Below are 26,737 nucleotides of genomic sequence, written 5' to 3'. Positions count from 1 at the left end.
TTGTAATACCTGCCTTCCTGTATGGATCAGAGGCGTGGACGATATACAGAAGACACCTCAAGTCACTGGAGCTATATCACCAACGATGTCTCCGCAAGGTCCTGAAAATCCCTTGGGAGGACAGACGCACCAACATGAGTGTCCTCTCCCAGGCTAACATCCCCAGCATCGAAGCACTAACCACACTCAATCAGCTTCGCTGGGCAGGCCACATAGTTCGCATGCCAGACACGAGCCCCCGAAGCAATTGCTTTATGCGGAGCTCCTTCACGGCAAACGAGCCAAAGGTAGGCAGCGGAAACATTACAAGGACACCCTCAAAGCCTCCCTGGTAAAGTGCGACATCCCCACTGACACCTGGGAGACCCTGGCCGAAGACCGCCCTAGGTGGAGAAAGTGCATCTGGGAGGGCGTTGAGCTCTTCGAAGCTCAACGCCGCGAGCGTGAAGAGGTCAAGTGTAGGCAGCGGAAGGAGTGTGCGGCAAATCAGTCCCACCCCCCTTCCCTCGGCAAATGTCTGCCCCACCTGTGACAGGGTCTGTGGCTCTCGCATTGGACTGTTCAGCCACCAAAGGACTCACTTTAGGAGTGGAAGCAAGTCTTCCTCGATTCCGAGGGACTGCCTATGACGATGATGATCTACAAGAGGCACTGCAGCAACTCGCCAAGGCTTATTCGGCAGCACCTCCCAAATGCATGACCTCTACCATCTAGAAGGACAAGGGCAGCAGGCGCATGGGAGCACCATCACCTGCAAGTTCCCCTCCAAGTTACATACCATCCTGACTTGGAAATATATCGCCGTTCCTTCAGCGTCGCTGGGTCAAAAGCCTGGAACTCTCTCCCTAACTGCACTGTGGGAGTTCCTTCACCACACGGACTTCAGCGGTTCAAGGCGGCTCACTCTCACCTTCGCAAGGGGCAATTAGGGATGGACAATACATACTGGTCTTACCAGCGATGGCCACAACGCATGAACGAATAAAGAACAAAATTGCAGGGCTATGGGGAAAGGGCAGGGGAGTGGGACCAGCGGATGTGCTCGACGGTCCAAATGGCTTATTCTGCGCGATAAACCATTCTATGATCCTGTCTGTTAAGCTGTACCCTTAGCAATAGTCAGCAACTTTAGGAGATAAAGTGAGAACATTGGAGAGTTAACAAAGAATATTGCAATGTGCTACATGATATATACATGAAAAAATATGTCCATTTACCAAGTAATAAATGTACAAGATGTGCAGTAATACGGGAATTACTTTCCCTGGCTGTTTATCATTTTAATGAGGATTATTTTCACCTATTACACTTCTCTTTCAAAATGAATCATTTATTTTCTGGTTTCGGGACTGTTGGCTGCGTCTCAATCCTGTTGGCATCAAGATGAGCTTATGTGAATATAATGCTTATGAATATTTCCTTTAAAGGCTGGACAGAAACAGAATACAGGTTTCAGGATTGTGTTTCTGAGATGTTTTCAGTCGAAACCCTTTTGGCCCTCTCTTCCAGTACAGTACAGTACAGTGAATGATTGTAATCTGTCTCAGCTTTTTGACAATAGTTTGGTAAGAGTTCAAACTTTCTCACAGCACCCTATTATGTTCTGGCCTAGTTGAACACTCCCTGTGATAAACTGAACTCTCCTTACAGCAATCTGGCCTCAACTGAATCTCCCTTGTTCTCTCAAGCTCCTTCCTTGCACCTGCCTACAGTCATCCTGCCATCCTGCCTATGATTAACTTTCTAGGAGTCCTAAACAAACTTGAGTGGCCTAGTTTAATATTCTCCATTGAACACAACTCAGCTCAACCTAGAGCTGATCTTTCTCATATTGTCAAAGGATTGTTGGCTAATGTAATTGTTTACCATCAGCCACAGTGAAGAAGCAATGGTTAGATTTTATAGTAATGCCACAAAATTGTATTTGTGTCAAGTTATATATGCAGCGTTCTATGTCTTGCCGAAGGTAATTCATATTTTTTCAGGATTGGCCCCTTACTTGAAGCCCAGGGGAATATGCCTTGGGTTGAGTGGGGGGGGGATATACTGGACAACCCTCCCCTCAAGGGTGGATGTGCACCAGAGTTTCCGGCAGTCATGGACAGGCAGCTGTTGGAGATGTGCCCAAAGTGATCTTTTGGGCCAGCCTGTTCCATGTAAATGAGATGTTTCCTATTGACCCTAAAAACTCAAGCGGGGTCAATGCTTGATGGCACCGGCAGACACAATACCCACATATGGGTAAGGATTGTGATCCGGGGAATTACGGGCCTTGTGTGGGGATAGCTGGTGAGGATAGGGTCAGGTTCAGCTATGATGCCTTCCACGTATGAATTTGCTATTGACATTCACTGTCAGGGTCACACAAAATGAATGACCACTTGGCCGATAGCTGGCTTCTGTGGAACCCAACATGGAAGCAGCACATTCAGGAGAGGATGAAGAAGAAGTTGGGAAAAAATGATTTACAGACCACAGATGTAGATGGGTCATGGCTTCCTTACGATATTCTCCTTAATTCTCTTTTACTGTTCAGTATCTGAGGATGAAATTCCCGTGACTCCCATATTTGGAGGAAGGAAATAGGAGTGTCTGTACATACCGGGGGATAAAAGGACAAAGGGAAAGCCAACTGAGTGAGTCGAGTATAATATCAACCGATTATCGGTCCCAAAGAGTATATTTGAAGTTAATCCACTATATTTGGCTGATCATATGCAGCAGCTCACATTACCTTGTGTTCAGTCCCTTAAATGTAGGATTAATCACAATCAATCGAAGTGAATCTTCACTTTTATTCAGAACAATGGGGCTACACGTCAGTTTGGGTAAAACCACAATTTATTGATCATTATGAGGATGAATCATACACAGGAGGCAAAGCACAAGAGAGTACGTGCAAACCAGAAGTACGTGTCCCTGAGAGTCTGAGTGATAATAGCTAAAACCACAAAGTGCAGTGTTTGAAAATGGACAATATGACTGGAGTCATTTAATTTCCAGCCTGTCTTTTTTCCCCCGATTGTTGCCTTTTGCTAACTGGTGCCAGCTGCACTGTTTATATTCCTAGACGAAGCAACAGCCCGGTTGATATAGAATTTAGCAGGTTATATTGCAAGTTAGATTTCACAGCATTTCAGTTCCAATTTTCTGGCTGCTGGACCTTCTAAGATGGTGGGAGAAGGTCTGTACAGGGCAGTAAGTGAGAAACTGTGTCACTGGCCTGGACAGGCAGGCTTAACACTCAGCTCACACAGGTGGCTTGGCATTCACCCTCATCATCATCATCATAGGCAGTCACTCGGAATCGAGGAAGACTTGCTTCCGCTCTTAAAACGAATCCTTAGGTGGCTGAACAGTCCAATACGAGAACCACAGTCCCTGTTACAGGTGGGACAGATAGTCGTTGAGGATAAGGGTGGGTGGGACAGGTTTGCCGCGATGACTCGAAGTGCTCAGCGCCCTCCCAGATGCACACCCTCCACTTAGGGCGGTCTTTGGCCAGGGACTTCCAGGTGTCAGTGGGGATGTTGCACTTTTTCAAGGAGGCTTTGAGGGTGTCCCTGTAACGTTTCCTCTGCCCACCTTTGGCTTGTTTGCCGTGAAGGAGTTCTGAGTAGAACGCTTACTTTGGGAGTCTCGAGACTGGCATGCGGACTATGTGGCCTGCCGAGCGGAGCTGATCAAGTGTAGTCAGTGCTTCAATGCTGGGGATGTTGGCCTGGTTGAGGCCACTAACGTTGGTGCATCTATCCTCCCAGGGGATTTGTAGGATCTTGCGGAGACATCGTTGGTGTTAGTACTCTAGCGACTTGAGGTGTCTACTGTACATGGTCCAATACAGGCAGGGTTACCATTTGGCCTGTCTGCGGACAGAAACACTGCTAGCTAACAGCCCAAGAGGCAGGGCTTGCATGGCTTCTCTGGTACTGAGCAAAAGCACTTTCATCATTTACATCATGGAAATTAGGGCTGCTTCAGTGTCACCACTGAAAGATACCACGTGCACCAAGCCTACATGACAACAGCCACTTCACTTCAAGGTAAATCATTATACGTGACGTGCTCTCAGATGTTTCTGAGAGCTGTGATAAGATGCTATAAAATACATATCTTTCTTTTCTTTGTAAGCTTGACAACATCACTTGTAATTAAAAGTTGTGAGGATAAGATATTAAAATCTCATGCATCTTATTTTATCATTTTGATTTGTGTTTACGGTGTGAAAGCTTGGGTGATGACAGCTTTATGGGGGTCTTGGCAATGATACAATCACAGTGAATTAATAGCAGTGAGAATCTAACTTTGCTGGATTTGGCATCAAAATACCTTAACAACCGTATTTACATTTATACCTGGAATAACTGGTACAGCTGGGTCCAGGATCCGCAGTGTTTGCAGGTCTCCATATTAAAACATTGAAACAGTGCAGGTGCAGAGAGTAGTTAATGAGACAGTAATGACAGCAAACTGTCTATCAATGACCATCTCCAACAAGCAAGAGTCTAACCACTGCCCCTTGCCATTCAACGCCATTACCAGTTGTTATGTCTGTAATGCACTTATGAATGACTCCACGAGGCAATGTGTTGTACTCAAACTGTAGCGACCTTGGTCCTTTATTCATAACTCCAGAGTGTGGCACAAGCATGGTGCGCAGCCTTTTATACTGGGCCCTGCACACCTATGCAGGTGACCCTCAGGTCTCCCACCGCAGTGCCCTCTGGTGGACAGCCTCTGCCACAGGGGCAGGAAACCCCAGTCTCCACCAGTTGCACCCTCTAGTGGTGCCAGTATTATATACACAGTGTAAACCTTATTGAGAGTACATCAGGTAACACGTCTCCATCTTACGCAACTATACAGTGATTACACAGAGAGTATAACTATAGTCTGCATATATAACATCATCAACAACCTGGGGATAACCATTGACCAGAAACTTAACTGGACCCGCCACATAAATAATATGGCCATAAGAGCAAGTTAGAGGCTGGGTATTCTGCAGTGAGTGTCTTACCTCCTGACTCCCCAAAGCCTTTCCACCATCTACAAGGCACGAGTCAGGAGTGTGATGGAACACTCTCCAGGTGCCTGAATGAGTGCAGCTCCAACAACACTCAAGAAGCTCGACACCATCCAGGACAAAGCAGCCTGCTTGATGAGTACTCCCATCCACCACCTTAAACATTCACTCCCTCCACCACCGGCACACCGTGGCTGCAGTGTGTACCATCTACAAGAAGCACTGCAGCAACTCGCCAAGGCTTCTTCAACAACACCTCCCATACCCGCGACCTCTACCACCTAGAAGGACAAGGGCAGCAGGTGCATGGGAGCACCATCACCACCAAGTTCCCCTCCAAGTTACACATCATCCTGACTTAGAAATATATTGTTGTTCCTTCATCGTCACTAGGTCAAAATCCTGGAACTCCCTCCCTGGCAGCACTGTGGGAGTAACGTCACCACACGGACTGCAGCGGTTCAAGAAGGCAGCTCACCACCACCTTCTCAACAGAAAGTATGGATGGGCAATGAATGCTGGCCTTGTCAGTGACGCCCACATCCCAGGAATTAATTTTTAAAAACTCTTATTGCCTACAATATGGCGTGGCAGATGAAAACCCTATATTACAACATTGCTGAAGTAGGGACTATTCTGGGCTGGTGTTATGTGTGATATACCTGCTGCCTTTTTGTAATTCAAATTTAAAAATAACGCAGGTAGTCTGACCTTCAAGGTCTTAATGACAGGAAGGATCTGACTAACCTAGCATCTCTTTTCTAACAGCGGAGGTTCTGTCGGTTTGAGGCTTGTGAACAGAGCTGCGTGATGGATGATGGAGAACGCAATGATGGAGTTCTGCTTTCTCCAATTCAAAAGCCAGCATGAGCAAGCAATATAACCATGACTTGGCACTTATACCGCTCTCAAAAATGTCCCAGACACTGAAGCATAAATCAAACTTAGTTTATGGTTTGGTCTCTTGGGTTTAGTTTTCGCAAAAGTAGGAGCCTTTCACGATTCCCATGGAGTACTCACAGACCAGGGTTTTAGAAAGATACAGTACGAGGTTTGGTGCAAAATCGGCAGCTAACAGGTTGGCTTTATATACAATGACTGTCAAATATTGACAGATTCACTTGACTTGGATTGAAGCAAAAGAAATGTTCAAAACAGAGAACGGACTGTTTAATTTTCTTTGAAGACTCAGTTCAAGATGCAACTGGAAAGATAAAACAGAATGATAGATACCTGGATGTGAGTTACTGACTGCAATCTCGTCAAGCGGTTCCGAAGATGTCATTAACTTTGTGAGTGTAAGTTTAAGTGAATATGACATTCTCCTAATTCCTGGAATTAGATTCCAACCTACATACCTTCTCTTAATCTTTTTTTAAAACCACAACTGTTTTAATTTGCATCCAGGCTTTTCATTTTGTTTCCAAGCTTTGTTTTGACTGCTCAGAGGCCACACTATGACCTGCAAGATTCATAAAAAGGTATTGATGTAACATTCAAAAGAATATTAATGATTAATAATCTATTCTACATTAACAGGGTTTATCATGGGAAGCATATACTATATTGGAGTATAGAAAAATGAGAGAATGTCTTGTCCTTTACAGTTTACAAGCCCTCACAATCTGGCAGTCCTAGTTGTACTTCAATGCAATTTCAAGTCGTGAAATCACAATTTTAATTCACCTGCAAGTCCTGTGTTTCAACCCATTCCTGCATATGCTACATCATAAAGTCAATATACCCTCAGGCCATATTTCTTCAAACGTCAGCAACACAGAAGCATGGCACCACAATGTACAGTAAGAGAGTTATAAAGAAATCTATTACCAAAGTATCAGACATGATCATGCATCACTCAGTGATTTTAAAGTGGTGACCTAGTCCCAAGGTTCAGTTGATGAACACAAATTGCTCAGATGAGGACCGAGATGAGGAGAAACTTCTTCACTCAGAGAATTGTGAACCTGTGGAATTTTCTACCACAGAGAGTTGTTGAGGCCAGTTCGTTAGATATATTCAAAAGGAAGTTAGATATGGCCCTTACGGCTAAAGGGATATGGAGAGAAGGCAGGAATGGGGTACTGAAGTTGCATGGTCAGCCGTGATCATATTGAATGGCAGTGCAGGCTCGAAGGGCCGAATGGCCTACTCCTGCACCTATTTTCTATGTTTCTATGTTTCTATGTCTCTCTTGCAGTTTATGGCATCTTGTGAACCACTCACTTTGTAAATATCCATTACCCTCAATTTTATTTGATACACAGCTACTCGATAAACTTTTGTACTGTTATTATATTCCGTGTCTGTCGTCGATCTGAGCAAATGTCTCAGTGAAGCGAAGAAGCGGCAGGCCTGTCTCCGCAGCTGCACTTTAATTTGAAAATTTGCCTTTTTTAATTTAAAATTGAGCAAAGATGGAAAAGTGACCTGGCTTCCTTCAACCTTTTCTTGTGAATTGCCAATGATTTAAAATCCCACATTGTGGTACATGCAACATTTGATAAGAACATATCCTACAAGGAAACCCTTCCTTCAGGCCACCCAAGTGCAGTAATTCACGCTGGAATACTGAGCCGCAGACACCCAGTAACCGTCTAATGCCTCACCCGCGTGGAATTCTTCATGGATGACCCTGGTCAGTGATATTGGTCGGGAATTTGGAAAGGTCATGGTCAAATCTACACCTGTTCTCACCTGGCGTCCACAGGTGAATGTTGTACTTTTTTATATAGGGCTCAATTTTCACAAGTATTTACACTGTTTTTTTTTGAGCAGCCTGCTTTTTCTGGCCTAACATAAAAATCCCCAGTTTCCCCAATCAATGTGCACCAGCATAACTCATTTAGTTACTAATTTTTTAAGTCCGTTTTTTTTCAGCAAACTTGGTCGTAACCAGCCACTTGAGCCACTTCTTGTCATTTAGAGAAGTTTGGCCAGCTGTTAATTACTCAATTTGTGCTTAGGCCTACTCCTGCACCTATTTTCTATGTTTCTATGTCTCTGCAGAAAAAACTTCAATATATTTAATGAAATCGGTGCACAGATGCCCGTACACACTTAAAGAATTGAAAAACACATATCATCAACTTATCTCCAACCCCCGTCCGAAGGCTATCCAGTCCCATTCACGGCCCCCGGTTCATACACACATAGTCTGCTCCCATTCTCGGTGAGAGAGAGAGTCAGAGAGAGAGAGAGAGAGAGAGAGATGTGTTTTTCAATTCTTTTAATGTGTTGGGAGGTGGCAGTATACTTCATTTTGCAGCCTTAAGGCTCCACCCCCAAAACTAAAGGAACTTACAACACTTTTTTTTTGTCGTATTTGGGCCCCAAAAAATCGGGCGGAACTCTTCAAGTATGCCAACAAAATGCTTTGGGGACAATTGAGCCTATAGTGAGGGCTGTCAGTGCTGCAGAGTGTGTGTGTATGTGCCGAATATCAGCATCAGACGTTCCCTGGGCAGGTAATAGCTCCTGTTGCTTTTCCCCAATGACAATATACATTAACTGCTAATTTCAGAAGAACACACTGTACTGCATTGTGAGCCTCCTATTTCCAACACAAACCATTCTTGTGGTCACTGAGTGAGATTGATAGTTTGTATTGTGGCTTCAGGATCTGGTCACGAGGAGCTAGATTGAGAATATTCAAACTTACACAATGGACCCGATATTGGACCCTGTGGGTGGGGGTTTGGGAATGAGAAGGGGAGGATTTTCAGCTGGGAAACCCGGAAATATGAGTTTTCTGGACATCCTGCAGAAATTAACTTCAGGCCGTCTTTTAAATGGCTGCCTATCGGGTAGGAAAGCAAACGGGGAGCAGATATCAGGTAAGTCCGACATCACAGGGGAGGGGGATTCAGACATTGGGATGGAGGGCGCTTTTACCTCGCAGGGATCCGATTGCGTGGAGGTAAGCTTGCTACAAAGGTGGGCAGAGGAAACGTTACAAAGACACCCTCAAAGCCTCCCTGATAAAGTGCAACATCCCCACTGACACCTGGGAGTCCCTGGCCAAAGACCGCCCTAAGTGGAGGAGGTCGCTGAGCACCTCGAGTCTCATCACTGAGAGCATGCAGAAATCAAGCGCAGGCAGCGGAAAGAGCGTGCGGCAAACCAGTCCCACCCACCCCTTCCCTCAACAACTATCTGTCCCACCTGTGACAGGGACTGTGGTTCTCGTATTGGAACGTTCAGCCACCTAAGGACTCATTTTTAGAGTGGGTGCAAGTCTTCCTCGATTCCGAGGGACTGCCTATGATGATGATGACGCCTCGGGGAAACACTCCTGTTCCTCCTGAAGCACAAGCTTCCCTCATGGATCCAGCCCTTCTCACCTCCTTTTACTTGTCGGGATTCCTGAGGTTAAAAATAAAAATCCAATTAAAATGGAGGCACGTAGCTTCAATTTAAAAATGTTTACCTTCATCACCCACCTGAATCCACCCGTCATTCAGAGCTAACATTCGCCCCAAATGTTGCTTTAACATTTCTCTTAAGTATTTTTAAAGTATCTGTAAGGATTTAAAAATGATTGTGAAGTATCTTTGCCATCTTTTTTAAGGTTTAATGGACCAGACTGGGCCTTGGGAACCAATGGGTAGACCCTTAATCCTCTCCTATTCCTCTGGGATGCCGAAATGAACAGGCACTGTAGGTGTCCTCCAGACTTGCCCACTGGTAGCCATGCCTTCTATCTGCCGGTGCAAATGGGCTACTTCACAGTGGACCCCTCAGCCAGAGTGTTGAAGGCATATCTCATGGGGAGACATTCGACTGACTAAGATCCGAAGCAACTGCCAAATGATTCCTGCCATCACATTCTCCAACAAACTCAACTAGTTACTGGCTGGCATTTTCCCTCCTTCACAATTTCCAAGGATGCCATTTAGAGATAATTCTGTGATTCTTTCATGCACCGTGCCTCCAGTCATTGTGAGCATGAACCCATCAGCAATAAAAACATCTCACTGACAACAGGTCTGACAACCTTCTTACAGTTTAAGGCCACTGTGGCTTCCCTCTTTGGTGACCACTCTTATCTCCCCTTTCAATTTTAGCCTCTACTTGTGCTACATTATCAGGAAATTCTGGGGTGGTTGACTGCAGGAGCTTTGGGAGATTGAAGTGGCACTTTTTTGTCTTTGGTCCACACCAGAAATTAGACACAGATTGCTCAAACTCACTTCACACAGGACCCTTACAGCCAGTAGAAAGATAAGACTTTCATTCTGACGGGGTTGGATAGACTGGATGCAGGGAGGATGTTTCCCCCGGGGCTGGGAAGTCTAGAACAAGGAGTCACAGTGTCAGGATACGGGGTAGGAAATTTAGGACCGAGATGAGGAGAAATTTTTTCACTCAGAGGGTGGTGAACCTGTGGAATTCTCTACCACAGAAGGCTGTGGAGGCCAAGTCACTGAATATATTTAAGAGGGAGATAGATAGATTTCTAGAAACAAAAGACATCAAGGGGTATGTGGAAAAAGCAGAAATATGGTGTCGAGATAGAGGATCAGCCATGATCATATTTGTTACGTTTAGAATAACTCCACAAGGCTATATATCTTAAGTTCAAACTGTTGTGACCTTGGTCTCTTTATAGTAACTCCAGAGTGAGGAAGCAGCATGGTAGACTGCCTTTTATACCTACCGGTACTTGCCCAGGGTGTGCAGGTGACCCTTGGATCTCCCACAGATGCGCCCCCTGGTGGCAAGTCTTACACATTGGTAATGTTTACATACATTACACTATTGAATGGCAGTGCAGACTCAAAGGGCCGAATGGCCTACTACTGCTCCTATTTTCTATGTTTCTATGTTTCTATTTCATTGGTCTAGACTGAATTTGAACCCAGGCCCAGAGTTGACAGTCCAGCCTGCTCATGCCACCCAGGTCTCCCCAAAATCTTATATCCATCGTTCTGGTCTACATTTGAACCAAGGGCCCAGAGGTGAAAGTTCAGTGCACTGATCCACTGTGACACCCAGTTTTCTTGGAGTGTCTGTCCAAAATTAAAAGTTATTTCCACTACATTGTGTCAGACTGCATCATGGAAGAGTTGGATGTAGACTTGATTCCCACTTTGCTAAACTCCTGTTTTCCATCAGATCAGAGGGAAAGGCAGCCTTGTAATCTGTGGCTTTCATTTTCTAGAAAATGAATGAGTCTGCACCATAATAAGCTGATATTCATTATGTGGTAATGAAGCACATGCTTGATGTCTGCTGCGTGTTGATCCAATTTAACAAATGGATTTCTCAAAATTAAATAAAAATGTTTGTTTCCACTTATTACCAGGAATAGATTGGTTATTTTAGTTGTAGGCAGATAGCAGCTGCTCTTACTAAATACTCCATGCAGCTAAACACTGCTTTTAGATATCTGGGAGGGGCAAGGGATTGCCATTGCAATCTCACTGCTGACTACACAACTTCCCTTCCTGGCCCCATGCTAGGTGACATTGAAAATGGTTCCGGCTCCTCAGGTACTGTCCCCTTCCATAAAAATCTGCCATTATCATCCTTTCTCCTCAAAACAAAGACTCCCATGTGCTTGTAAATTACCACCCCATCTCCAACCTCCCTTTCTTCTGCAAAGACCTTGAATGTGTCGTCACCTCCCAGCTCCATGCCCAACTTTCCCACAGCTCCATGTTTCAACCTATCCGATCAGGTTTCCGCCCCTGTCACAGCACTGAAACAGCTCTACACAGTCACAAATGACATCCTCTGTGACTGTGGTGTCCTATCCTTTCTCATCCTTTCTAACCCCTCTGTAGCTTTTGATAAGATCAACCACACCGTCCTCCTACAATGCCCCTCCTCCATGGGCCAGTTGAGTGGGACTGCCCTTGCCTGCCTCTAACCTTACCTATCTGGTGGTAGTCAGAGAATAGCCTACATTAGTTAATTTTCCCACCCCGCACTGTTAGTTCTGGCGACCCCCCCTCCTATTTCTCATTGATATCATCTGAAGAATCATAAAAATCATCGAAAATTATGACACAGAAGGAGGCCATTCAGCCCATCGTGTCTGTGCTGGTCGAAGAAGAGCTACCCAGCCTAATCCCACCATCCAGCACTAGGTTCGTAGCCTTGTAGGTTATGGCTCTTTATGTGGATTTCCAAGTATCTTTTAAATGTGATGAGGATTTCTGCCTCTACCAACGTTTCAGGCAGTGAGTTCCAGACTCCCACCACCCTCTGGGTGAGGAAATGTTTCCTCATCACCCCTCTAATTCGTCCACCAACTACTTTAAATCTATGCCTCCTGGTTATTGAGCCCTCTGCTGAGGGAAATAGGTCCTTCCTATCTACTCTATCTAGGCCCCTCATAATTTTATACACCTCAATTAAATCTCCCCTAAGCCTCCTCTGTTCCAAGGAAAACAACCCCAGCCTATCCAATCTTTCCTCATAGCTAATGTTTTCCAGTCCTGATAACATCCTCGTAAATGTCCTCTGCACCTTTCTAGTGAAATCACATCCTTGCTGTAATGTGGTGGCCAGAACGGTACGTAGTACTCAAGTTGTGGCCTAACTAGTGTTATCTACAGTTCTAGCATAACTTCCATGCTCTTTTATTCTATGCCTCAGCTAATAAAGGAAAGCATTCCGTATGCCTTTTTAACTACCTTATCGACCTGTCCTGCTACCTTTAAGGATCTGTGAACATATACTCCAAGGTCCCTCTGTTCCTCCACACCTCTCAGTATCCTCTCATTTGTTGTGTATTCCCTTGCCTTGTTGCCCATTCTGAAATACATGACCTCATACTTTTCTGGATTGAACTCCATTTGCCACTTTTCTGTCCAACTGTTCATCAATATCTTCCTGCAGTCTAGAGCCTTCCTCCTCGCTGTCAACCACATGGCCAATTTTTGTATCATCTCCAAATTTCTTTATCATGCCCCCTGCATTTAAGTCTAAATCATTAATATATGCTACAAAAAGTAAGGACCGAGTACTGAGCCCTGTGGAATCCCACTGGAAACAGCCTTCCAGTCACAAAAGCTCCCCTCAACCATTACCCTTTGCTTCCTGCCACTGCGCCAATTTTGGATCCAATTTGCCATTCTCCCTTTGATCCTATGGGGTTTTACTTTTTAGATCAGCCTGCCATGTGGGACCTTGTCAAAAGCTTTGATGGCTTTCAAAAGGGATGATGTTAGGTTCCACATATACACTGACGACACCCAGTTCTACCTCACCACCGCCTCTCTTGACCCCGCCACTGCCTTTGTGTTGTTAGGCTTCTTGTCTGACATCCATTCCTGGATGTGTCACAATTTGTTCCAATTAATCATTGGGATGCCAAAAACCATTGTCTTTGGCCTCCGCCACAAACTTCGATTCCCTTCCTTGGCCACTGTCTCAGGTTGAACCAGACTGTTCGCAATCTTGGTGTTCTATTTGACCCTGAGCTGAGCTTCCAACCCTATATCCTCCCCATCATAACATTGCCCAACACTCCCCCTGCCTTCGCTCATCTGCTGCTGAAACCTCATCCGTGACTTTGTTACCTCCAGACTCTACTATTCCAATATTCCCCTGGATGGCCTCCTGTCTTCCACCCTCCATAAACTTGAGCTCATCCAAAACTCTGCTGCTCACATCCTAACCTGCACCAAGTCCTGCTCACCCATTATCATCACCCATCATCATCATAGGCAGTCCCTTGAAATCGAGGAAGACTTGCTTCCACTCTAACAGTGAGTTCTCAGGTGACTGAACAGTCCAATACGGGAATTAGTCTCTGTCGCAGGTGGGACAGACAGTGGTTGAAGGAAAGGCTGGTTTGCCGCATGCTCCTTCCGCTGCCTGCGCTTGTTTTCTGCATGCTCTCGGCAACGAGACTCGAGGTGCTCAGCGCCCTCCCGGATGCTCTTCCTCCAATTAGGGCGGTCTTGGGCCAGGGATTCTCAGGTGTCGGTGTGCACCTGGGGTCACCCCTGTGTTCACTGACCTACATTGGCTCCTGGTCCACCAATGCCTTGAATGTAATATTCTATCCTCTCGTTCAAATCCCTCCGTGGCCTCGCCCCTCTCTATCTCTGTAAACTCCTCAGCCCTACAACCCTCCAAGAAGTCTGCATTGCTCCAACTCTGGCCTCTTATGAATTCACTGCTTCCTTTGCCCCACTATTAGCAGTCGTGCCTTCAGCCATATAGGCCCCAAGCCCTGGAATTCCATCTCTAAACCACACCACTTCTCTCTCCTTCTCTCAGACCCTCCTTAAAACCTACCTCTTTCATCCAGCTTTTATTTCTCTGAAAAAGCACTTCATTGGCTGTAAACGCTTTGGAATGTCCTGAATTCAAGAAAGGCGCTATATAAAGGCAAGTTCTTTCTTTTGTCGTCCCTTCTAATATCTCTTTCTTTGGCTGGGTGTCAATTAGTGCCTGTTTATGCTCCTGTGGAGCACATTGGAATGTTTTCCCACTTTAAAGGCACTATATAAATGCAAGTTGCTGTTACATAGGAAAGTCCTCTGTCTCAGTCCTGTCATAGACAGTTCAGTTGGCAGCACTTCTTTCATTGTTTCATCTTTTAGTCACCATATATAACCAGAAAATTATTATGGTTGAAGTAGGAAAACCCCAACAATTCCACAGCTTTGGGCTGGTCATTCCACAAATAAGAAACAACACAAAATAAACAACAGTTCTGGGAAGAGCTTTCGAGAAGACAGACAAAATGACATGTTATCACGTCTAAAAACCCTGCTGACTTTCCAAATATAACTTTTGGGCCTGGAAGGAATAACCTGCGGAGAGTACTAGGGTGGAATTTTCATTTAACTCCTTCCCCACACCTATCGTTGCTACAGCCCTACTCAGCCTCCACAGCTGCAGTCCTGTCACACACTGAGCACAGCGCACCAGCTATTTCTGAACACCAGGGTATGATGTCTACACTATTTGTGGATGTTGGCTGCAGTTATGCATGAGTTCACAGAAGTTGACACATATTCCTGCTCTACCGTCCTTTATGAAATCATTTGGTGTGTTGGAGGAGCCACATACTGTAATTAACGCAGTGCACCCCTACTGTTCCTCCCTGTTCCTTCCTCCTTCCCTCCCAAAGCAAGCGCTCTACTCGGAACTCCTTCATGGCCAACCAGCCAAAGGTGGGCAGAGGAAACGTTACAAGGACACCCTCAAAGCCTCCCTGATAAAGTGCAACATCCTCACTGACACCTGGGAGTCCCTGGCCAAAGACCGCCCTAAGCGGAGGAAGTGCATCCGGGAGGGCGCTGAGCACCTCGAGTCTCATCGCTGAAAGCATGCAGAAATCAAGCGCAGGCAGTGGAAAGAGCGTGCGGCAAACCTGTCCCACCCACCCTTTCCCTCAACGACTATCTGTCCCACATGTGACAGCGACTGTGATTCTCATATTGGACTGTTCAGCCACCTAAGGACTCATTTTTAGAGTGGAAGCAAGTCTTCCTCGATTCCGAGGGACTGTCTATGATGATGATGATACAGGCATGATGTTGTACAACTAATTACAATCACACAGTGACAGTTTGCATATTACCAATAAAGCTAATATTTTTAAGGTTTATGTCAGGTTTGTGTCACTAATATCGATTCCACATTCAAAGCTAAGGCCAAATTTGTGGTGTTGTCAGGTGTATTAGTTCGGTTGCTGGGTCTGTTTTCTTAATTGGCCAAACTGTTCTCTGGAGAGAGGGTGTTTGAATGCTCCTTGTAATATGAAACACAACTGTGGTGCAAAGATTAGAACTATTGTTTGCAGCTGCCAGGGAAGTACAATAAGATATTCCTTTCAAGGATCCAGTGCTCATGTATTTCGAAGCTCGCCGTTTTGTCTTTGTGCTGCACAGATTGATTTAGGCGAACATAAACCAGGACCCAGGACAACAGTAATAATATAATCAGCAATCAATGAGACCAGTCTGCTGGCAGATTCCCTGATTCAAAAATATAAATGTGCGCTGGCAGCCTGAATCAATGTTGGCCTTGTTTTCTTCTGATGCATGTTTTTAGTAAAACTCTTACTGTGCTTTAGAACATATTCAACAACAGGTTTTACTACCTTCTTGGTGGCAACTGCCAATTCCTTGAATACAATGTAAAACAAAGGTAAACTTTGTCACTCCAAAGCCGTATAAAGTGTAGAACTGTCGTCTTTCAAAACATTAAGCCCAATAAGACCGGCAGCAACCTGGACCTAATTAGAGGTGGGTCTATTTTGCCACCAGTAAGTCTATGCTGATGTGGCCATCGACTGTGGGAGACCCATGTCATCGCAGGCAGCAGCCAAAGACCTATATAAAAGCAGCTTAAAGGGAATAACACAACTCTTCCCAAACTTTGTTGATCATTCCAAGTGACTGGCAGGATGACACGTTCATCCCTTTATTAATCTATATTAGGTGATAGGAATCCTATTCGATGTGCAGCAAACAGGTTTTAACTAAGCCTAATAAATGAATCTCCTGTACAATTCTATTGCCAATATAGAATAAAATGATGTACCAAATAAGTGAACATTTTAATATTTGAAATGGAAAAAACATTGCATCAGAAGGTATGGGCCTCTCCCAGCCATTGGCAAAGGTACAGTGGCCAGAAGGAAAGTTGCAAATCACAACATCAGCACACAGGTGTTTCTTAGTTGTCCTTGCTTATCAGGCATTTCGATAGAATCTGGACCAGATCCTGCAGACCACTTCTTGCAGCAGGTCTGCAATACAAAATGTACCACTCAATTTTGTGTACATCCAGTGTGCAGACTATTATTTATACACTGTAAATAACAAATGGTTTTGAGCTGACAGTTTTGTCAGCCATGGAATGTTCTGAGCCAGTTATGTACTTTTCTCAATCCTGAGCCATTGATCCCAGATGTGCCTGTTATCAGCACAAGTGCAAACGTTCAGGACAGTTGATGTAACTTTCCTTGAAACATTACATACATAAGATACACATGTAATTATGGCGTTCATCGCCGAGAGCATGCAGAAATCAAGCGCAGGCAGCGGCAAGAGCGTGCGGCAAACCTGTTCCACCCACCCACCCTTTCCCTCAACGACTATCTGTTCCACCTGTGACAGGGATTGTGGTTCTTGTATTGGACTGTTCAGCCACCTAAGGACTCATTTTAAGAGTGGAAGCAAGTCTTCCTCGATTCCGAGGGATTGCCTATGATGATGATGAATATGGCGTTTCTCCAATGGTCTCCTGACCACCCTCCCATCTTGCATCCTCCATAAACTTCATCTCATTCAAATCTATGCTTCTTACCCATCATCCCATCCTCACTGACCCACACTGCTTCAAATTTAAAATTCACATCCTTGTGTTTTAAATGCCCCCCCCCCCCAACCCCCGCCCCCCTCGCTTCGCTGCTCCCTAACTCTGTAACTTCCTCCTGGCCTACAAATCCCACAAACTGTCTATTCCCCTAATTCTGGTCTCTTGTGCACACCCACCTTCTTTTGCCCCATCATTAGCTGCTGTACCTTCAGACACCAACTCCCCATGCTCTGGAATTCCCTCCTAAAACCCCTCTGCATCTCCACCTTCATCTTCTCCTATATAACTCTCACCGAGACCCACTCTTTCTTTGACTTGCTATCTATTTTTCCTTATTCCTCTGTGAAGCAGCAATATTGGCTGTAGTGCACTTTAGGATGTCCTGAGGTTGTGAAAGGTGCTATATCAATTCTTTCTAAATTAAAGACATTATGTAAATACAAGTTGCTATTCTGAAATATGTTGGAAAAGGCAATGTCACATGCCAGCCTTTGTCTGTTGCGTGCAGCTGAGTGAACAGCAAACATCTATCATATTTTCAAACTTTGAACATTTGATTGATACCAATGGAAATCTAATATGGCATGTATTGTGTATGTAGGTACCCTGTTAATGACTCTACGAGGCAGGGGTATGGTACTTGAACTGTGAAGACTGTAGTCCTTTATTGCAGCTCCTAGAGTGAGGACACCAAGAGGTGAGCTCCCTTTTATACTGGGCTACCTGCAGTGTACAGGTGACCCTTAGATCTCCAGCAGCAGCACCCTCTGGTGTACAGGTAAGGCGTGTACAGGGTGAAGGTACAGTCAGTGTTACAGTACATCATAACATTACATCATAACATTGTAGGCATGCACACATAACAGCATGCCACAAAAAAGATTCTGTCAGGTGGCAGAGCATGGTTTAAAGCACTGTTGGTTATACAAACCCCTTGACATGTTAATGGCAGAGTACCATGAAAATATGACCAAGCAATCAGCAGCAAATGAAGTTGTTGTTCTGCCTCTTGATATTGATATGAATCAAGTCCTGGTCTAACACACAATAGATTTAATTGTGAGTTTATTTTATTCAGTGCCCATCAAGAAATTGCACAAGTGAGATATTGTCCTGGGATTCACATGGCTTTCTTTTTAACCCGGTTTGTTTATCCATAGTTTGTTTCTGAATAGTGTCCTGTATTGACAGGTAAAGGATTGCTGAGGTAATGGGACATGAACGTTGCGATGCCTGACAGATATAATTGCGCCTTACTGCTCGGAAATATTGAAGGGTGACCCAAGATGACTCTCTGGTGCAGCATCAATCTGGCTGAGATCAGGAATTCAGCAGTATGGAAGATTGTGTATCACACTCTGGCACTGCAGCACCATATGATGATGCTTCAATTCCCTGCTCAACTATGTTGCTCCTGGTAAACCTGCTTTCAATGCACATTGATCATGGCGCATTCATCAATGAAGAACTTGTATAGATCGCTTCCTTTATTACTTCTCCATCTAGCCTTTGCGTAGATTCTAACGGCAACATTAAAAAAAGTAAAGGAGGGATTTAACTGCATGAGCACGTTAGACTGTTGGTAATATTGGCCGACAAATACTTAATTTGTTTAAATGTTGCGGCTCTGTACTGTTTTAGTACAGAGGTGCAAACCAATTTAAAATAAACACCATTAAAATATAGGACAAAGGAGTGTCTCACAAATGTGTTAAGCATTTAAGTGCCAACATCACCAGCAGTAATTTCTAGGCTATTGTCACCCGCTCTCAGTAGTTCGGCCTCACCATCGTGTCTGGTAAAGCTGTCCTGATCACTCCACTGAAGAATGATTAATGTATTGTACAGTAGAATAATTTAGAAAAAAAACTCTCACAAATAAACAAACCATCAGACTCATTGCCACGCTATGACGATATTTAAGGCAATTTCTTATTAAAATTAATAGAAAGGAAGGCACGCATGGCCAGATATTTGATTACATTTATGTTTTTATTATTGATTGCAATTATTTTCAGTCACCATTAGTACAATAGATGTTTTAGCTTATCTTTCGTAGCTATAACATTATTTAATAGGGAAGAAAATACGAAGAAAATTGATGCACTGGTGTTTGGCAGGATGATTACAATTGTGGGGTCAATGTACATCTTATTAACATTGTTCTAATCAGAGTTATACATCCACACAGAAAGAAGCTTGTAATTTATGTGGACAACCGTGGATCTGCTGGGCACAGTCTGAATAGCTGTGAATGAAAGGTAGTTCCTTTGAATCATGTGAGCGTAAAACACTAGCAACGGGAATACAAACCTCCAATAATCCTGCAGCATTCTTCAGCGCTGCAAAAAATTAGAAGTCCTGTCCGCTTTAAAGGAGCTTGGGTGCAAATACTGAATAGTGACGCAATAACTAGTCTTCCTTTGATATAATCCAAATAACATAAATCATGATCGTAGTAATAAAAAGACACTGACTGCTACAAATGATTCTCTTCTTGCTGCTCAGCCAATGCTTTGTTCTCTGCAAGCAAGTTAAAATCTAACCACTTCTTTCATGGCTAAAATCCGCTGGACACTGACTGCACTTGGTGCTGGCTCAGGTAAACAGTATGAAACTCCAGTTATGTTTACCTCGAACGTGGTGATGCAATTAATCACACAGGTGCTTGCAAGAAAATGGAATTGCAAGTGTACAAAGCTTTATTGAGATTGGCAATTAAAACAAAGAACTCCTTTAGCAATCCCTGGAGCATTACTTTAATAATCACACAGCTTTCCAGTTTGTCTGCTAGACAGGGATCTGGATTTTCACAACACATGTTGGAAATCTCTTAATGCTTTCTAAAAAATCTCTCCTTTTATGCACACCAGCAAGCTTATAAATAAGTAATGGCTTCACATTATAAAGGGAATTCAAATAATGCTTTACATTATTAATGCGCTTCATTTAAATTAATAAATCACCACAAAGTTGAGCTTATTTTAATATCCCTGTTTAAGTGCAGATATTACAGATATTAAACTACCTCCACCCCAGGTTCAGCTAAATCGGTTTAGTATCACGGTTTTCCCTCCGAGGAGGCTGCATAGTTTTTCCTTTGCAGTCAGATGAACCACTCACAAACCCTTCACCCAGACTGAAATCCTAAACAGCACCCATGCCAACTAAAATAAGACCAGTAAGAGTATCTTTGATATCAGCACGCCATATCCTAAAATCACTGTGAATATCCTCCTGCACAAAATGTAGTCTGATTTATTTGTTAGCGAAATTGTATCAATAACACATAAACACAAAAGAATGCAGGCCAGCTGCAGAGCACACCGGGTTTAAATATGTGTGGTTCAAAAGCTAGTCTATTGTAGAGATCCCCATTGTTTTCCAAATACAGGCCCATATTCAAACAGAAGTTTAAACCAGAAGTGTTCCCCATTGTTTCAGTTCTGAGGTTACTGCTGACCAGACAGTTTAGTATCTCAGTCGGCTGTAGCTGCAGAGCTGTGAGTGGTTAATTGTCCACAGCTTTGCCTGTGGCTATAATTCATGCTGCAAACTGTCTGTGTGTATTGTGCGTATTGTACTACAGTTTCAAAATGTTACAGAGAAACACATACAGCGAAAATACAGTTAGAGATAAAACTCACCTTTCTCAAAGGATGCCTCGTTTACTGTGCTGTCTTTCTCCCTTTTTTTTTATATCGCCTCTCCAGATAAAACACTGGCTTCCCATATACATACAAAACCTTCTGCTAATTCTTCACTTTTCCTTTCTCTCGCTCCTCAGTCCTTCCCGAGATGTGAGGCCCCAGCTTGTTTGTTGGCACTGCTTTTTAGTCAGGAAACTGTCTCTGCATATCCAGGCTGTTTACACTTACACGTCGCCCCACCACGCCTCACAGCCTCTGCTTTCCCTTTGCAACCACACAACCCCCTGCAGCTGCTACTGCCAGTGTGACAGTACTGCCTTCTCACGAGCTGATGCACAGCTCTGATGGAATACAATGAGGCAAGGGAGGTCCCTAGTGGTAGTAAGGGCTCCCTCAGAACTCCTGCCACATCAGGCAAAGGCTTTCACCAGCCTGGGAGCCTGAACGTGCATCAAATCCATACACATAATAGACATCAGGTAGTTAATTGATAGCAGCAACACCGCCTCCCTTACAGTACTCCATTTGCCTGCATTGAATGCAAATACCTGAAATATTAATGCACATTGGAGCTGCTTATTGTTGCAAATTTCTGTAACAAAATTCAGCTTTAGTTTGGTTATGAACATGTATTCATAATTATGTGGGGTTGGATAAGCCATAAACATGCATTGATTGATAGAGGAGTGAAGTTAGAAAACAGTTATAGGATTTTTGATATAACAACAGCAACTTGTATTTATATAGCGCCTTTAACATAATGAAACGTCCCAAGGCGCTTCTCAGGAGTATTATGGGATAAAATGATACACAATGATGAACCAATGGAACCTGATTTATATCTACTCGTGGACTGACCTGGAAACACACTGTGACAAAAGTCACAAATAAGTAATGCTCAGTTTTATGACCCAGACATAAATCATATCCTACATCTCCTCCTCGTGAATTTTCTATTGATGATAAAGATGAAATATAACTGTGATTTTGAAAACTGACGATGGATTGTGTAGTGGTTCCACTCACATCACTTTTTCCTCAGTACTGTCAATTCGCAATTGTGGTGTCAACTTCATAAATACAAAAAAAGAATGAAGTTAACACGATCGACGTGGTATAAGATGTCAGAAAACCGTCCGAGTTAAGTGATTTATATATTTTACCTGAAGCTGAGGATTTGTGTAACTGCCTTTAAATTTCATATACCTAACTAAATTAATATATACACAAGATTGTTGTACATCCGTGAAAGTGTATTTTTACATTATTTAAAAAGTTATACCGGGGAGCACATTCAGACACTACTGGAGGTCTTGTGAATAGCTTGAGCTTGACTCTCATGGTTTTTATGGTGATACCTGACTCCCTCCAGTGTGCAGTACTGAGGGAGTGCTGCACTGTCGGAGGTGCCGTCTTTCAGATGAGACGTTAAACCAAAGCCCCATCTGTCCTCTCAGGTGGACGTAAAAGATCCCAAGGGACTATTTCGAAGAAGAGCAGGGGAATTCTCCTCAGAGTCCTAGCCAATATTTATCTCTCAACAAACATCACTAAAAAACAGATTATCTGGTGATTGTCACATTGTTGTTTTTGGGAATTTGCCGTGCGCAAATTGGCTGCTGTGTTTCTTAGATTACAACAGTGACTACACTTCAAAAGTATTTCATTGGCTGTGAAGCACTTTGGAGTGTACTGAGGGTGTTAAAATTGCTATACCACCTGAGGGCAGATGGGGCTTTGGTTTAACATCTCATCTGAAAGACGGCACCTCCGACAGTGCAGCACTCCCTCAGTACTGCACACTGGAGGGAGTCAGGTAACACCATAAAAACCATGAGTGTCGAGCTCAAACTATTCACAAGACCTCCAATAATGTCTGAATGTGCTCCCCAGTATAACTTTTTAAATAATGTAAAAATACACTTTCACGGATGTCCAACAATCTTGTGTGCATATTAATTTAAAGGCAACTAGTTATACACCCTCAAAGCCTCCCTGATAAAGTGCAACATCCCCACTGACACCTGGGAGTCCCTGGCCAAAGATCGCCCTAAATGGAGAAAGTGCATCCGGGAGGGCGCTGAGCACCTCGAGTGTCATCGCCGAGAGCATGCAGAAAGACGCACTTTGGTCTTCCTGAAACCTGCTGGTCTTCCAGAGCAAGGAGATGACCACGGCCGAGTGTTGCAGACTGGCGCAATCCAAGGTCCAGGAGTACGTGCTGAGGGACGCACTAAAGATTGGTGCAATCGCCGCAAAGGCACAATGGGGAAGAGCCACAGTTTAAGGCCCTTCTGCCAGGGGATGGAATCAGACCCCCCTCGGGCTGTACTTGTTAATCTGCTTGTATACATAGAGCACCATGTACTGAAAAACACCTGTGCTGTGCCATATATAATGAAAGTCTCTGCACTGTTTAGTAACTTGTAAAAAAATTTGTTCCGTGTACTGCATTCATCTGCATAGTGCTACATGTAACGTGATTCGTGATCGGTATTGAAATGTATTCTGGAATGTAATGTAAACCTGTTCTTATCTGCTCCATGTAATACCCTTATTTGCACAGTACTACATGTAACGTGATTTACGGATTGTACTAAACTGTATCTTGAAATGAAATGTACGCTAGTGCATTGTATGTGTGATATATTCACAGAGCACAAGTAAACACAGCTTCCTACATGGCAGCAGCTCTCTCGGAAGCCTCCGGAAATCTGCCTGGTTCTGTTTAATTATTAACTGTGCAATTGCAGTACACAATACATCCACATCCACAGTGTGGCGCTACAAACATTACAAGCTTACAGACATTACACTTCTCCATCCTTAATGAAGAAGTTATTATAACAAACATCATACATAACTTTCATGTTTATACATAACACAGGATATAAACTTTTTTTTTCCATATTTACAAATTTAACTTTACCACTTGTTTTCTGTTTCGAATAGGATACCTTCGCTCTCGAACAGAACCTTCCAAACATGGTGTTGAATCTAAACTCATTTGAGGCTCATCCTGAGGAATGTTTTCCTCCACGGAATTTCCTTGATTTTCATTTGAACTCACTCTAACTTCAGGCTCTTTGTTTTCCTGACTCGGACTCAGACTTTCATTCTGATTCTCTCCTGGATTTGTTTCCAGTACATTGGATTTATGATTTGCTACTGGTGTATCAAAATTATCTGATGAGTCAGAAATAATTGAATCATTCCCACCTTCAATCCTTCCATGTCTGTAGGTAAAATATGAACAAACCTAACCATTATCAAACATCTTTACCAAATATGTGCGAGGACCACATATCTTCACCACTCTTCCTGGTAAGCACTTTAACCATTTATGGTGATGGTTCTTCACTCTCACCTTCTGGTTTAATTTCACACTTCTCTCTTTTACTCTACCTCTATCATGATTCTCTTTCTGTCTTAATTGTGTCTCTTCTACAGACTGTGCCAAATTTGGCTTTAACAACGAGAATCTGGTTCGTGGCTGTTGTTTGAGAAACAACTCTGCTGGTGTTCTACCAGTAGTTGTATGAGGAGTATTTCGATATGTAATCAAAAATTTAGCCAATTTGTGATCCAATGACAACTGCCGTTTTCTTGAATTTGGATCTAACATTTGTTTTATGAGGGCACGTTTTACAATTTGTACAGTGCGCTCTGCTGCACCATTCGAAGCAGGATGGTATGGTGGAACCTTGGTATGTTTCACACCATTTTTGCTCGTGAATTGTGCAAATCCTTATGAATGAAATTGTGGTCCATTATCCGAAACAATTTCTTCAGGGAGGCCAAACGAAGAAAATAATTTTCCTAAAATGTCCAATGTTTTACTTGTTATTTTCCACATTGGAAGCACCTCAACCCACTTTGAATGGCTATCACTCACAATGAACAATTGTTGCTCTTCTAACTCAGCAAAATCAATATGTAGCCTTTGCCACACCCTGGGAGGCCATTTCCATGGTACTGATGTTGGTTGCTTGCTTACCGATTGACATGTCGTACACTGACTCACGATGTACTCTATATCTTTATCAAGACCTGGCCACCATAAATAACTGTGTGCAAAACTCTTGGTCAAGCACATTCCCAGGTGCTGGTCATGGAGGTCTCCTAATAATTTGGACCTGAATTTATTTGGTATAATCACTCTTGCATCCCACATGATACAATCTTTATCGACTGATAATTTATTCCTACGAATGAAGAATGGATGTGTATCTTTGTTACCTGGTTTGGCCATCCATTTGCAATATACTCATACACCTTTGACATCACTGGGTCACGTTTGGTTGCTCTACCAATTTCTTCAGCTGTGACTGGCAGTTCATCAATGTATGAAAAATAAAACACTTCTTCCCTATCGGGTGTAACTTGTGATGGGGAAGGCAATCTAGACATTGCATCAGCATTACTGTGATCAGCTGATTGTCCATATTCAATATCATATGTATATGCTGACAAAATCAAAGCCCATCTCTGCATTCGGGCTGCAGCTAATGTTGGAACTAGGGACTTTGGATGGAGGATTGCTGTTTGGGGCTTATGGTTCGTAACGATGGTAAATTTACGACCATACAAGTATTTGTGAAACTTCTTGACCCCAAAAATTAATGCCAAAACTTCCCTTTCAATTTGCGCATAATTACTCTCACTGGCACTGAGAGTGCGTGAAGCAAAAGCAATTGGTCTCTCCTCCCCACTACATGATACAATAGAGATCACTGCCCCAACTCCACACAGAGAGGCATCACATGCTAGCTTAATCTCCTTAGATATGTCATAGTGAACTAACATGGTGCTCTCTACCAATTTGCTTTTACACTCCTTGAATGCTGTATCGCATTCTTTTCATCACTTCCACTGGATCTGTTTTTTCAAAAGTTCATTCAGTGGATGTAATACTGTAGCCAAATTTGGTAGGAACTTCCCATAATAGTTCAAAAGACCCAAGAATGCACAAAGTTCAGTGACATTCCTGGGAGTGGGCGCATTTCTAATTGCATCCAATTTTTCCATGGTTGGATGTAAACCATCTTTGTCTACTCTGTAACCTAAGTACTCTACTGAGTTTTTAAATAAGTCACACTTACGAGCAGACACTCGTACTCTGTGCTTCTCTAGCCATTTGAGGACTTCATTCAATATGTTATTATGAATTTGCCTATTTGGTGCTGAAATTAGTATGTCATCCAAATAACATACTACCCCTTCAATACCTTGCAAAATCTGGTTCATCACCCCTTGGAATATGGCAGGGGCGGAAGACACTCCAAACGGTAGCCTATTAAATTGATATAGGCCTAGATGAGTATTTATAGTCAAACATGACTTGGACTCCTCAGCTAGTTCAAGCTGTAAGTAGGCATTTATAAGATCCAGTTTTGAGAAGATCTGACCACCTGTCAGTGTTATGAACAAATCTTCTATATTCGACAATGTATTGGGGACATTACCCACTGGAATCTGATTTACAGTTACTTTATAATCACTACACAATCTTACTTTACCATCAGACTTAGGTACAACAACAATGGGTGAAGCCCAATTACATCGATCTATCTAACAAATAATGTTCTCAGTCTCTAGTCTTTTGAGTTCTTGCTCAACTTTCTCCTTGAGTGCATATGGTACGGAACGTGGCTTGTAGTAAACCGATCTAGCGTCCTTCTGTACCCTGACACTCGCCTTGAAGCCTTGGATTGGACAGCCTGTTTCGCAGAACACCTTTGGATACTTCTTGATAACCTCATCCATT

The 26,737-nt window shown here is 43.4% G+C and overlaps 1 protein-coding gene across 1 annotated transcript in view; it reads right to left on the bottom strand.

Annotated features, from left to right (window-relative positions):
• LOC139277139 (FERM domain-containing protein 4B-like) overlaps positions 1 to 21,197 on the bottom strand; it is a 419,374-nt gene extending 398,177 nt beyond the window's left edge. The window contains 1 exon segment of the mRNA XM_070895191.1: positions 20,968 to 21,197. The gene's annotated coding sequence lies outside the window, so the exon portion shown is untranslated.
• Positions 21,198 to 26,737: the final 5,540 nt, after the last annotated feature.

The sequence above is a fragment of the Pristiophorus japonicus genome, chromosome 12, assembly GCF_044704955.1.
Source record: "Pristiophorus japonicus isolate sPriJap1 chromosome 12, sPriJap1.hap1, whole genome shotgun sequence".
Lineage (NCBI taxonomy): Eukaryota > Metazoa > Chordata > Chondrichthyes > Pristiophoridae > Pristiophorus > Pristiophorus japonicus.
Note: the sequence above shows the minus strand (reverse complement) of the source record. Positions and strands in the feature narration are given on the sequence as shown.